Source organism: Ictalurus punctatus, chromosome 17, assembly GCF_001660625.3.
Source record: "Ictalurus punctatus breed USDA103 chromosome 17, Coco_2.0, whole genome shotgun sequence".
Classification (NCBI taxonomy): domain Eukaryota; kingdom Metazoa; phylum Chordata; class Actinopteri; order Siluriformes; family Ictaluridae; genus Ictalurus; species Ictalurus punctatus.
This window is the reverse complement of record NC_030432.2, coordinates 18913765-18928192: the sequence shown is the minus strand read 5'-3', so window position 1 is coordinate 18928192 and position 14428 is coordinate 18913765.

The window sequence follows — 14428 nt, the reverse complement described above, 5'->3', positions numbered from 1 at the left end:
CCTGTGCTATCTTTCGGCAAAGAACATATGGGTAAAATGGGTAAGTGTGCTCATTCAGCATTAATGCATTCAGCCTGACTGCATTCTGTACACAGAGACTTCACCAGACAGATGTGTATACAGTCATAAATCTCATTAACATCACAGACACGCTTTGCATCCCCCCCCCCCCCCCCCGCCCCCCCAACACACACACAGTGACAACACACTCGAGCACTGATGTTTATTTAATGTGTGTCAGTGTGGAGCACATGCTTTCTTCTCATTATGAAAATTCAGCATGCTAATCCATGTACACACAATATGGTGTGCGACACACATTAGTGACTGTACACACAGGTGAGTTTTACTTTACTGGATTTGTGTGGTAGGTGAAATGGTTCAGTCTGCACAAATGGACCCCTGTATAGTTGGTGGTATGTTCCTCAGCCACCTGTTTTGTAATCACATGCTGATTTTCGGATCAAACTTGCGCACATAAATGAAAACGTTGTATTTGTAGTACAGTATTTGTGGAAACTAGGGTCATCTTGAAGAGATATGATATGATATTTTATGACATTTTGTCTTTTTTATTTTAAGAATACAATGTAAATAGTGCCTCACAACTGGATTAGAGGTCTGTATAAAATCTGAATTTGTACAGTATCTGTGTCTGTTTAGTGTTTCATATATTTGCATCTGTATTCAGATTTAAAACTGAAGTGAGCATGGCCTAATGTAGTTAATATTTTTGTTTGCACCTTCCTATGACATTTTGTAACTGTTTTGTATGTCCTCAAATATAAACAAAATAGTAGCCTAATTTAAATCACTACAACTTTGTCCAGGCAGTTACTAAGGATGAGTGAATGAATGAGCACTGTGAATAATTCATCACAGTAACTCGTTCAAGTTAATGAATGTGGTCTTTCTTTGTCTCACAAGCTTCATATCTCTCTGCTCTCCCACATGAAATTAACACCCTCCGACTCACATGACTTTCTGTCCAGTCTCAACCAGTGGGGGAAAAAAACAAACTTTGTATTGGTTTAGAACACATTATCCGTTCATTATGTATTCATATTCAGTTACATGCCTTCGCTGGATTAAGACAGGACGGGACTTGACCAGAAGACATCCATCTCTAATCGAACACAAACTACGCCTGGCTTCGCTGTCTGTCTGACTCACACAGCCAGCTTAATTAATCAGAGAGTGTGTATATTGATTACTACATTAGCTCCTTGATGCCACAGTTTAAATCTAATTGTAGCAGAAACACTAAGTAAGCTGTGCTCAGTGACAAACACAGTGATGATCCATTACACAAAACAAGCATGTGACAATCTATTACCATTTTAAAACAGTCCCTAGGATTTCAGTAAAGCTTCTGTGACTGTAAGAGAAACAAAAATTCAAATCAGTTCCATTAAAAAAACCCCAAAACAACTAAATAAAAAAGTAAAAATATTAGTTTTGAATAATATCTAATAATTTTTTTTAAACCTTTAATATATGGAGAGACATGTAATGAAATGTTTCTTGAAAGTTTTGTTGGATTATTATGGGTCCCACAAAAGGGTTCTAAAGTCTAGTTCACACTGCACCAACCAGGCTTGTTGCCAAATGTAACCAAAATGTTACTATTACTAGTGTCTTTACGAGTCGTTCTTCACCTGAAAAGTCTAAGAGTGAAATGAAAGAGGCTGTGGATGAAGCCGTGGTTGTTGTGACGTGAGAGACAGGGCACTTACTTAAATTTATGTAGAGAACTGCAGACAGAGGATGTGCAAAGCTTTCATTTTGCTCGGTTTTCCCCCAAGCAGTTTCAACTCCGAGAAAGACATCTTTTAAGGCACGCTATGTAATAAGCTAAGACCATTATTAGATCAAACATTTTGAACAAAAATGTAAGATAACTTACTTAAATGTAAGTTATAAACATTTGTTGCGATTTCGCTTCTTAATTAATGAACCAAAATACAAAAAAATGGCGTATGGTTAGCGGGTGATCCCGATTAAAACCCAAACACAAGATGATTCTTATCAGGGGTCAAACTACATTTTTTTTTAAACAACACATTGAGTACATTATTTAACATCTTCTTTCTGATTCGTATAGAAATCTGCCATTTTACCCACAGCAACGATTTAGCAACGATTTAGCACCTAGCGCACATGCTTTTGTTTCTATGGGGTTTTCATAGACGCTTGCCTCAACGTCAAGGCAACGGTTCGTGCCCAGGTCAGATTATATCAGAGTTTGTTGTAAAATCATACCACACTGATCAGACATTTCACAACTGACAAACGCCGATCACCAATGTTCAGTCGGTAAAAACAAATGCCGACCAGTACCAACAGACTCTGACAGCGTTAACACACTCTCCAATCTGACAAAACCAGACAAAAATGTGTGTTGGCATTGGTCGGCATCTGTCTGTGCAGTGCGAACTAGGCTTAAGGGTTGCACATAGAACCTTTAAGGGTTCCTCCATACAGACAACCAAAGAACCCTTAAGACGACTGATAAATTGTGCAATAGAGCAATAAGAAATACAAAGTGCCTAACATACAAGGTACAAGGTATGAGTGAATAATAAACTGGCAAATGAGACTAAATGTCAAATACATTGGAAATATAAATCTATTATGATATGGTACAAATGTTTAATCTACCAATTTGCAGCGTATTTGCAGGTATTAAAGGTATGAATGTAGTATTTGTAAGAAAGGGACACATTGTGTGTGTGTGTGTGTGTGTGTGTGTGTGTGTGTGTGTGTGTGTGTGTGTGTGTGTGTGTGTGTATTTGTGCATGTGTGAGATATTTCTGGTCCATGCTGATCTCTTACAGAAGCAGATGGAGTGAGAGGAGCGAAGCCAGAGTGTCCAGAACCCCTGAGGCTGAACAAATCCTCCCTCCGTCCCATCACCCTGCAATAACACCGGCACGGTCCGAACGGACAAGCAGGCCAACACAAACACATACTGAGCCCGTGTGTCTTACTCCAGTGCTCTTAACAGCATGACATTCAGGGTTTGGCTCATCATCCTCATTTGTCTTTGTGTGTTTCTGTGTGTTGATTTGTAGAAAAGTTGCTAAAACATCCCAAATGACCTGTTGGTTAGCAAATTCTCCACTCAAATCCAACTTGCCTGCCAAACTCTGGGTGAGATCTGTTACCTATGTGTGTGTTTGTGTGTGTGTGTGTGTGTGTGTGTGTGTGTGTGTGTGTGTGTGTGTGTGTGTGTGTGTGTGTGTGTGTGTGTGTGTGTGTGTGTGTGTGTGTGTGTATGATTAGTTATAAAAGTCCAGCTTTGTGTTGGACAGGGTGAAACAAGGTGACAGAGTTGAGTTATTATTTCATAGTTGAGCCATTTGTTAGTTCTAGTGGTGAAGTGGGGATTTTAAAAAGTGTTTTAATGACCTGTACACATGTGTGTGTGTGTGTGTGTGTGTGTGTGTGTGTGTGTGTGTGTGTGTGTGTGTGTGTGTGTGTGTGTGTGTGTGTGTGTGTGTGGGTCTATGATTTTTACCAGCTGGGAATTCTAAAAATGCTTTATTTTTATTCATGCATTTAAATATGGATATATTTTAAACAGCCTAGCAATAAATAAAATGAATCACAAATACTGTAAGTCCACATGCACTGAGCTAGGAAACTCTCAGGGATCCTATCAGGTTAGCTTATTTTATCCACCTAGCTAGCGTTAGAACAAATATGACGAATATGTTGAAAGCCCTTTCTTAAATCATGTCAGGTCAGTACATGTACATATGCATATATGAATAACAGTAACATACAAGGACAGTTCAATCAGAGCCACTCCCATTTCCATATATGAAAGCCCACATCAGCATGACTGTCACAGAAGAAGGAGAAAAAAGTCGCAGTAGTAATGCTGGAGAATACTTGCTTGCTAGATTTGCAACAACAACTACTAGTACTACTACAAATACTACAACTAGTATTAGAGAAACTGGCCAATCGTGAGTGTTTCTGAGCTTATGTATGAGGAAGAAGGCAGATATCGCTTTCCTCAGTGTGTGCTATGCTGCACTGTGATACAGCATCATCACAAGACGTGTTTGTCTGGCTTCGCACGTCTCAGAAGGAGCATGTGTTAGTCTTCGCCCTCCCTGGTTGCTATCTGTCTAATATGTAATATAGTATGTATCTGTCTATATGCTATATGTAATGGGAGAGCTGGCTAGTGGGTGGGATTTGAGAGGTGACCAAATTGTAGAGAAAAGGGGCAGGGTGTTTTTTTTTTACTATTCAAAGAAAAAAAAAAAAAAAAAAAAAAAAAAAAAAAGGGAAAATGAAGCCTAGTTTTTACCAGATTGCAGTCCACTAATTCAAAATGTTGGTACATGGTGACATGACCCTAAAAACCATATAATGAGAGACTCTAGAGATGTACCTTATACCTTATATTTTCCCAACTTCCAACAAATATCTTTCCTGGATGCACAATCTGGCTTCGTAATTGTACAATTGGCAGACTGCTTGTGTCCTAGACTCTAGTGTCCAGGTGTCCTGAATGACTCACACAGAACAGAGAGGTAAATATGCACACTGAAAATGACCAAGTGCTTTAATCTACTCTGGATTGCTCTTGAGAGTCTGACAGCTGACGAACAATATTAGCAAAGCCGCTGGCTAATGTTAGACCACAGAATAAACACACACTCTCAAGGCTTCTCATTTTTTTATTGGCTTGACCATTGAGTGAACCACTAAAAAAAAGAGAGCTGGCATTTGTGGGTATGTTCAATGTCTCTGGCTGCAGCTCCAGAATAACATGTTTTAGAGTAATACTACTATTTATTACTTTTTAACAAAAAAATAAATAAAAAGGAAAAAGTTGCATGTTAAATTTTGTGCTAGTGACTAGAATGTTGTGAGGCTGCCAGAGAATCAGTGTTGGGTCCATCACCACGAGTCTTAACCATCAGCCTGCACTGTTCTGTGCTTAGATTAAATTCTGCTTCAGTTGTAAGTCACTTTGGATAAAAGCATCTGTCAAATAAATAAATATTTATCATAAATCACAATCAACCACAGGACATTTAACAACCGGAACTATGACAGTACAGCTGGCCGTGTGTGTGTGTGTGTGTGTGTGTGTGTGTGTGTGTGTGTGTGTGTTTGGGGATGATTGAACAGAGTGTGGAGAATATAAAACTTCTCACACTGCACTAAATCTGTCAGACAGACTGAGAGGCAGAATGAAGGATAGACTGTGATGAGATGAAGAAAGATATCAGGCTTGAGGAGGAGTGGACAGTGAGGGAGAAAGACAATTTTGCACTCTTTAGAGTGTTGGTTTTCTTATCGCTTAATTACGACTCATTGTGTTTTTCTCTTCTCCTGTATCTTTCTAGTCTCTTCTCATCTCTTACTTCTTTTGATCTTTTGCTCTTCTCCTCTATTCTGTTCTGTTATCTTCTCTTCTTCTCTCCGTTTCTTTTTTCTGTATTTACTGTATTTGTTGCGATTGTAAATAATGATTTAAATCGATACAGCGTAATGTTAAGTCTTTTAAATTCCCATTTCACGGTGTACTTTGGGGGTGATATGGATAACAAACATAGTTACCAGTATTACTTAAGGGCATGCGTTATGGACAAGTTTCCAGAACTTAATGTTGTTTTGCTTAGGAGAAACTCTTACTGTTCTTTCAGTTAATGCTTCAGTGTATTTCTTCAGTGCAATCGGTGTCATTATGTCAGTTTGTGTGAAATAACATTTTCAGCTGCCGGTTATTATCTGATATGGATAGACATGCAAACTATGCTGTCGTCCAACTGCTTAAAATGTGCTTTAAGATAAATATTGCATGCTTTTGACAATTAATTATTTATCTGTAATTGGGTGACAGTAGAATTATGACATACCATTGTTTTTAGCCGTCCTCATTCAGGACAACCGATGAAAATAAAAGGAGTCATTTCATGCATGTTAAAAATATCATTGGTATGATTAAATGTTCTTGTAGTTTGACCTATATAGGAAAACATCCACAGAGTTTAAAAACATGGTTGCTGAACATAGAAGCAACATACGTTTATATGACCAAAAGAACCAGATAGCTGTCCATCTTAATCAAATGAAACATAATTTATCTACTTTACAGTGCATACAGTAAGTATTGAACAGGTTAAGATATCGAGAATAGGTGGTGATACTAACAAATTACTTTTACAGAGAGAAGTATGTATATATATATATATATATATATATATATATATATAAATATATATATATATATATATATATATATATATATATATATATATATATATATATATATATGCACCCTTTTAGTACAAACTTTATTATAAATGCAGATTTTTATTTTATGACTTCTACATTATCGAGTCAGTACAAAAACATTTTAGATTTCCAAACATTAGTTTTCTAGCATAAAATTAAATATTACAGATTTAAAAAATTTTTTTTTTTTTTTTTTTTTTATGTCTGTAAAGAAAGAGACATTGTAAGAGACATTTTTCAGACAGAAAACACAATGAAGGCTGCTGGGTTTTGCTGCAAAAATAAGAAGCAAGTGCGACAGTCAAAGTCTCCAGAAGAACCGTGTCTGGTTCTGCAAGATGCTCAATAAAACTTACAGCTCATTAACTTAGCAAACTGCACAAATTGTACCTGAGACTACTTGTTTTTTTTTTTTTTAAAGCAAAGAGTCATCACACCAAATATTGCCTTTGTTTCATATATTACTGTTTACTGCTGTTTATAGTATTTTTTTTATTTTTTATTTTGAAGGCATCTTTGTGTGTGTGTGTGTGTGTGTGTGTGTGTGTGTGTGTGTGTGTGTATATATATATATATATATATATATATATATATATATATACACACACACACACACACACACACACACACACACACACACACACACACACAAAGATGCCTTCAAAATATTACGACGTGTGTGTGTGTATATATATATATATATATATATATATATATATATATATATACACACACACACACACACACACACACACACACACACTTCAAAATTTGTCTCAGAAAGGACTTCATTTACATTTTTAATTAAAACCATTTTTTGTGAACATTTACGCTGTATATTATTGATCTTTATGACATTGGTTCATTGGTCTTTGTTTCTACTGATATATTTGTATTAATTTATGTGTAGGTTTAATGTTTATTATTTATTGTGTTATTTGTGTGTGTGTGTGTGTGTTGATTTCATTTATTTGGGTATTATTGGTGATTGTATTATATGGGAAAAGATGATTCACTTTTTTTTTCACTGGATAATTGTTTGCTTGTTTGTTGTCCATGCCTGTGTCTGTGCGGTGTGTCTACTTAAAGACTTTCAGGACTCAGTGTTTTTACTCCCTGATGAAGACCGTCATGGTCAAAACATTGTCTGCTATATTTATTAATAAGTGTTTTTGAGCGCATTATAGCAGTATGTCATCCTTTCTTCCTTTTATGACAGTAGAATTAAAACATATCTTAAATTTAAGCCTCTATGAATGAATCTAGTCTTAATCAATGTCAAATTAGATATGAGTAATAAGCAGGTAATGGCACTGTTATGCTTTTGTACTTGTCAGAACATGCCCATTTCCTCACTGTTGCTAAAAATATTGCTATTACTTTTAAATTGACTGACTGTATATTTAAGAAAATATATATTACTATTACACATATTGAAGTAGCACTATATGATTAGCTATAAACAATATGTTAATTTCCCGTTTGTTACACAATAATTAGTAACTGTTACTGTTTACTACTGACTTATTATTAACAACCTAGGAAATGAATATGTTATTTTGTGGATTATTACATTTTGATACCATATTATTAGCATGATGTAACTCACTTCTGACCTATTTAAAGTGTTACCTGAAAAAGTTTCATTAGTAAATACCTAGCTGTTACATTACACTTTATCAAAAGAATTTATGAAAATCAGCTGACGTAAGTTTTTAGGTAGTATGTTAGCATAAAATTACCCTTTCACTTAACAGTATAATTATTTCATATTTCCTTACCATGGTAAATTGTTACACTGATATATCATAACACCCCTAATAGTGAATTTCTTTCTCTCAATTTGTTAATGTTTTTCTTTTTTTTTTGCTCATTTCCTCTCTTCATTGTTTTCTGTTCTGTCTTGTTTTGAAAATTGATTGCTGTACTACCAGGTTAATGAACATCAGGATTTGTTGAAGGCGATGTAAATTAAATGGCTGGAAGTTTTATAGGTGTGTGTCTGAAAAGAGAGAGCGACAGAGAGAGAGAGAGATTACATGGCCAGACAGAGGAGTGTGTTGTTGCGGTGAATGCTGAAAGATCTACACCTCCCCTGTGGACCTCGGTTTTACTTTTGTCATATATCCAGATGCCAAGAAACAAAGAGGCCATTATTGATGCATGATGTGTGTGAGGGTGTGTGTCTTCTCAAGTGGCTCCATAGCTCACCATTAGTGAGATGTAAGTTGGAAAAATGTGACAAGTCCACTTTCCCGTAGGAGTTTGTGTGTGCGTGTGTGTGTGAGTGTGTGTTTGTCCGCCTGTGCATGCATCCATCAATGAGGCTATAAATAAGAAGAATGCGGCATGTCTAAAAGATCAGTGTGTTCGGAGAGTATATATGTACGAGCCAGGAAGACTCGCTCAATATGACAAAACACAAAGACAGACAATCACACAACACGAACAATGTTGCACTATAGAAAAACCTCTGGATAGCTGAATAGCACCTACACTTTCTGCATTTGTATAAACAAAGCTGATTTGGTTATTAGACTCTGCCAAAATAACTAACAATATAAGTGGAACAATACTAATCATGCTTCTTTTCAGCGTGAAAAATTGTATGCTAGACGCTCCACATAATTTAACACTGAAAAACAAACAAACAAAAAAAAGTAATCCACTACAGATGACTAATTACTACTTAAAATTCCATTTGGATTACATTACTGATTACTGCATGTAAAAAGTAATCAGATTACTAATTACTTTACTTTCAAGTTACTTTCAAAACCAATAAAACCTACAAAAATACACTACAAAAAAGTTGGATTTATCATAAAACTTAACTCAGGTGTTGTCACTGTTTGTAGCACTACCAGACCGATAAAATATAAAACTTTTCTAACTAGGCTAGTTTGGTGTCGCTAGCCAAGGGGAGGCACAGCTAAGCTATCATTGTATGGGTTTAGCTACTACAGTGCCATGCAAAGTACATTATCTTTCCTTATGCTCTGTTCATATCATGTTCACGTAAACTGGAACTCATATATACATTTACACGCCTTGTTTTCCTGCTCAACATGAGAGAATGTCACGGTTTCAGTTTCGACCCCTTTACTGGTTTAAAAAAATAAAGAAAGAAATTGGCGTATATCCATTTTTCCTCACACTCACTGTGAGCTAGCCTTTGACAGAATTGAGAAACTGTCAGCCAATAAGACACGAGTATTTCCATGTATTTTCCTTTAAACCCTGTCTGATTGGTCTCCTGAATTCACTGAAGATATAAAATTACAACACCGCCATCTTCTTTTACTGATGTTCAGTTACATAGTGACAAACCGCTCCAAGTGGAGAATTATTCGGGGTTAAAGAAAATATCTTCAGAGCTACAGCCCCCAATGCCCAGGCCAGGTTATGCCTCTTGGCAACCGTGCAAAACGTGATTTATTTGAAAAATGCATTTAACTTAATATTGTTTTCTTAACAATGTATTTGTAATGCATGTAACGTCATTTTATTGGCATCAGTAACTGTAATCAAATTACATAAAATTTAAAATGTTACATTACCATGTTCGAGTACAGTAACTTGTATCTTGTGCATTAATAATTTTCTGTAAATGAAAAGACTTCATATAGAGAAAAACATCTTTTCTTTGACCCATATAAACAAAACATCTTGTCTTTGGAATATTTTCCTGTTAGTGACTGTCTCGCTTCCTCCATTACTTATTTCCATTCGCGCACACACACACCTGGATCTCTGAATATAGGGAAGGATTTTCAGATCCACCGTTATCAGATCCACAGGCCATGATGAATCAGTTACTAAGGATGAATACATGAAAATGTTAACTATGTTAAGTAAATATGGATATTTTGAGGTAGTTTAAAAACAGGATTGATTGCAAATCTAAATCTAAATTCTAAATCCAATAGCAAATAAGAGAGAACAGTAATACGTCGTGAATAAAACAAGCAATAAGTTGCCAAGTGAGACTTGAGGAAGAGGTGAAATACTACACTCTGAGAAAATGCAGTCTGGAGATGTTGCTTTGAAACTCTTGGATTGTTCTGTTTCCTTTTCTGGAAGTGTTTTGTTTGCCTGTGTGTGTGTGTGTGTGTGTGTGTGTGTGTGTGTGTGTGTGTGTGTGTGTGTGTGTGTGTATCTGTCTCTGTGTGGTCCTGAACTACAGGGGAGGAATGAGGAATAACTACTTAGCGGCGATCAGGTATAGTTCTGTTATTACTTGTGAGAATAGCCCAGAGTGTATGCATGAGTGACTGAGAGATTGACAGCCAATCACAGGCCTCAGCTTCAGAGCAGGTTACCGGCCATGTGACATTCTTTCATGCTCTCTCTCTCTCTCTCTCTCTCTCTCTCTCTCTCGCCCTCTTCCTTTCTCCCACTCTCTTTTTCGTTCTCTTTTATATTCTCTCATATTTGTTTAACTGTGAACACCTGTACTTGATCAGCAGGAGCAATAGTGAATTGCAGTTGTGGAAGGACATTAAATCCTCTGGCACAAACGTACACACACACACACACACACACACACACACACACACACACACACACACACACACACACACACACACACACACACACAATATTCTGCGGATGAAATATGTGGGATAATAATCAGTATGATAGAAATTCATTAAACAGAATCTGGTAGTGATTATCAAAAGAGACATTCTTTATCTGCATACCCTCAATGTTTGGTAAAGAAATAGTTTGGTGAAAAGTCTAATTTACACACCTAACCCCCCCCCCAAAAAAAAAAAAAAAAAAAAAAATGTACTCGATCACCCAAGATATGTTTGCTTCTTTAATTTGGTGCTGGAGCTGTGACTGTAGCTAATAAGTAATGGAAGTCTATCTCATCCCAAATCTTTCCTGTAAATACCTGCCTCTAACCACATCCAGTTCCACAGTAATGTCACACAGACTCACCAATGTATTTTAGATCATAGAATGACTTCCTGTAATCTGTAAACACAAACAAAACTTTACAGTCCAGCTCAGTGCTGTGGCATTATGGAGGCAGCCATCTTAGATATCTGGAATGCTGGAATTGTTAAATTTCTTCAGTACAAATTTGTATCATTCCATGTAAACCACCAAACAAACCTGATCTAGTACTGTACTACCAAACTGGCTACTCGGTTGCCATGTTTGTATTATTGGCTCTACATCTGACTATAAATTGTGTTTTTGGTTTGTTTTTCAAACAGTTTTTTTTAAGGAGTTTTAAGAAACTTCATTCTGAACAGTGTTACTTCTGTTAGGGTTCTTTGGATAGTTAAGGGTTTTATCTTCTTAAACTCTTAAGAGTTTCTAAAGGGAAAGAAACCTCTGTTATATTGTTATTTAGGAATTCCCCTAGAAACTGTTTAATAACTTGAAAATGTAAAAAAAACAAACAAACAAACAAAAAAAACAACAACCCAAAATGAGTCCATAGAGGCAAAAAAGCTGTTTAAAAAAACTGGGCATGAACAGTTATTTTATAATGCTTGAAAATACATGATTCATGGAATGTATTAAATTGGAAAAATATAAAAGCACAGCTGGAAAGGAGTTTAGAAAAACAAGGCAAACCCCAAAAGTAGTTGGTATCAGCCAAGGAATGCAAACATTTTCTCAGCCTTAGCACTCTGACACCAATCCATCCCCCAAGCAGGAACCTCTTTATACTAGCAGCTGACATTTCAGCCACCTCCTCCCACCGACTCCAGGAGCCAATCAATTTTCTTATGAACGCTTTCACTTTTCTTCTAAAAGTAGTTCTTTGAATTCTCGGGTCTTGGGTTGACTGAGCACATCCTATTTGTTTTTGGCCTCGAGATTATACTGTCTCGAGGTGTGACATAGATAGTATGGTCTTCTAAAGTGGACTCATTGGCACGTATGTAACGTGACTCAATATGGGCCTGAGAGGACATTTTAACAGACTGAATAAAAGAGCAATTGTCTTAGTTCATTTTCACACTTGCGACTCTGGGTTATTTGAGCCTCGAGTTCCGTAGAATTGGTGAAAACCTGGGAGCAGCCCGGATATCCGATCCCTGGGCACTTTTGAAAACAATAATATGGAGTTCACATCAGGTGTGGAAGCTATGCATACTCGGTGCCACATGCCAAGTAAAATGATTGGTTCAATTTGTCAAGTTACTTACCGTTTCTACTTTTGTGGTGTCGAGGAAAGAGTTGTTATGGTTATATAAAAACCAGCCTTACATAGGACTGGAGTTCTGTACATAGGTAGTAAAGTAGGCTGTATGTTAGTGAGCTACCTTTCTGGTGTGAGTGATGAAAAATGAAATATTGTGCCAGCCTGTGTGGCTCCTTGTTTGTAGGTATTCCTACACTGTGACATGCCATGCATCCAAGACGCACTGTTTTTTTGTGGAGGGGTTTTACCACTTGAGTGATTATACCACAGGAAAATGATAAAATAAAAATATAAAAACAAGAGTGACATATGAATTTGCGCATGGAATCAAACCATGGTTTGGAAAAAGAAATAAAAAATCTATATGAACACAAACCCCTCCCCCAAATGAGGCCAGAATCATTCATTAGTGTGGGCTAGATTATTCCAACCAAGTGTGAACACAATTGTGATTATACTATTGTTCACTAAGACTGCTGAATAAAAATTGGTCTCAGTTGCCAAAAGCAGTGTCTTTTTGTAAAACTCAACTGACGTGGGAAGAAAATGTGAAGAGCAGTACTACTAAAGGGAGCTATTTTCAAATGGGATAGAAGAAGCCTGATAAGCCAATAAACGACCGTCAAAGGAAATCACCAAATTTGATCATGTGTCACAAGACATGATTCAGTAGGTCTATAAACAATTAAATAAACTTAATGAATTATTCACAACAGTAGAGGAAACACTGAAAGTCGCTATTCTATAAAGTAGAATAGTACACTCAGTCAGTGGACATGGGCTAAAATCGACAGGAAGTATCTCAAAACACTGCTGGAATCCTGTTATTAAGTTGAGGGAACTAAATAGTATGTCTTCTAATTGTATTCATAACAAACATCTATGAGACACAGTTTTTAAAAAATATGATGTCAAGCAAACTATAAAACCATCTCTTGAAACTGAATTATGAGCTTATAAGGACAGCATTAGTTCTACATGGTACTCAAGGGTAATTTAATTCTTTAGAGGCACTGTAATATGGGAATTTATTTCCACCTAGATCAGCAGTGTTACTGTTTTTCTTCTTTCACCCCGAAGAAAATGACAAAATACTGTTTTGTCCAACACAGTGTCCCAGCTGTATAGCCAATAAATAATATTTGCACATCTCCTGCATCTCCTGCATGATAAACCTCATGCATCCAGCCGACTATACATTAACATAATCACTTTCCGATCAACCGAGATGTTTATAGCACACATGTTGATATAAATTACAGGGAGTCCCAAAAGTCTCCATATATAGGGGACTATGTTTTCCAACCAACTATGTCGGTTGTTCCTTCGTCAATGGATGTTTGTGGACGTCCATTTCTCTGTTGGTCTGCAACTCTTCCAGTCTTTTAAATTTTTTTTTATAAGTTTGGCAACAATGTCGTGTGTGATGTGCTTGCCACATTTCCTGTTACAATCCATCGCAGCCTTCCGGCAGCGTCCCAATCCAGCCATGAGAATCATTTCAATATGTTCTTCTTTTGTCAAAGGCATTCTTAAAGGCTATCTGGAAAAATAATAATAATAATAATAATAATAATAATAATAATAATAATAATAATATATACAGTATTTCACAAAAGTGAGTACACCCCACACATTTTTGTAAATATTTGATTATATCTTTTCATGTGACAACACTGAAGAAATGACACTTTGCTACAATGTAAAGTAGTGAGTGTACAGCTTGTGTAACAGTGTAAATTTGCTGTCCCCTCAAAATAACTCAACATACAGCCATTAATGTTTAAACCGCTGGCAACAAAAGTGAGTACACCCCTAAGTGAAAATGTCCAAATTGGGCCCAAAGTGTCAATATTTTGTGCAGTCATCATTATTTTCCAGCACTGCCTTAACCCTCTTGGGCATGGAGTTCACCAGAGCTTCACAGGTTGCCACTGGAGTCCTCTTCCAGTCCTTCATGACGACATCACGGAGTTGGTGGATGTTAGAGACCTT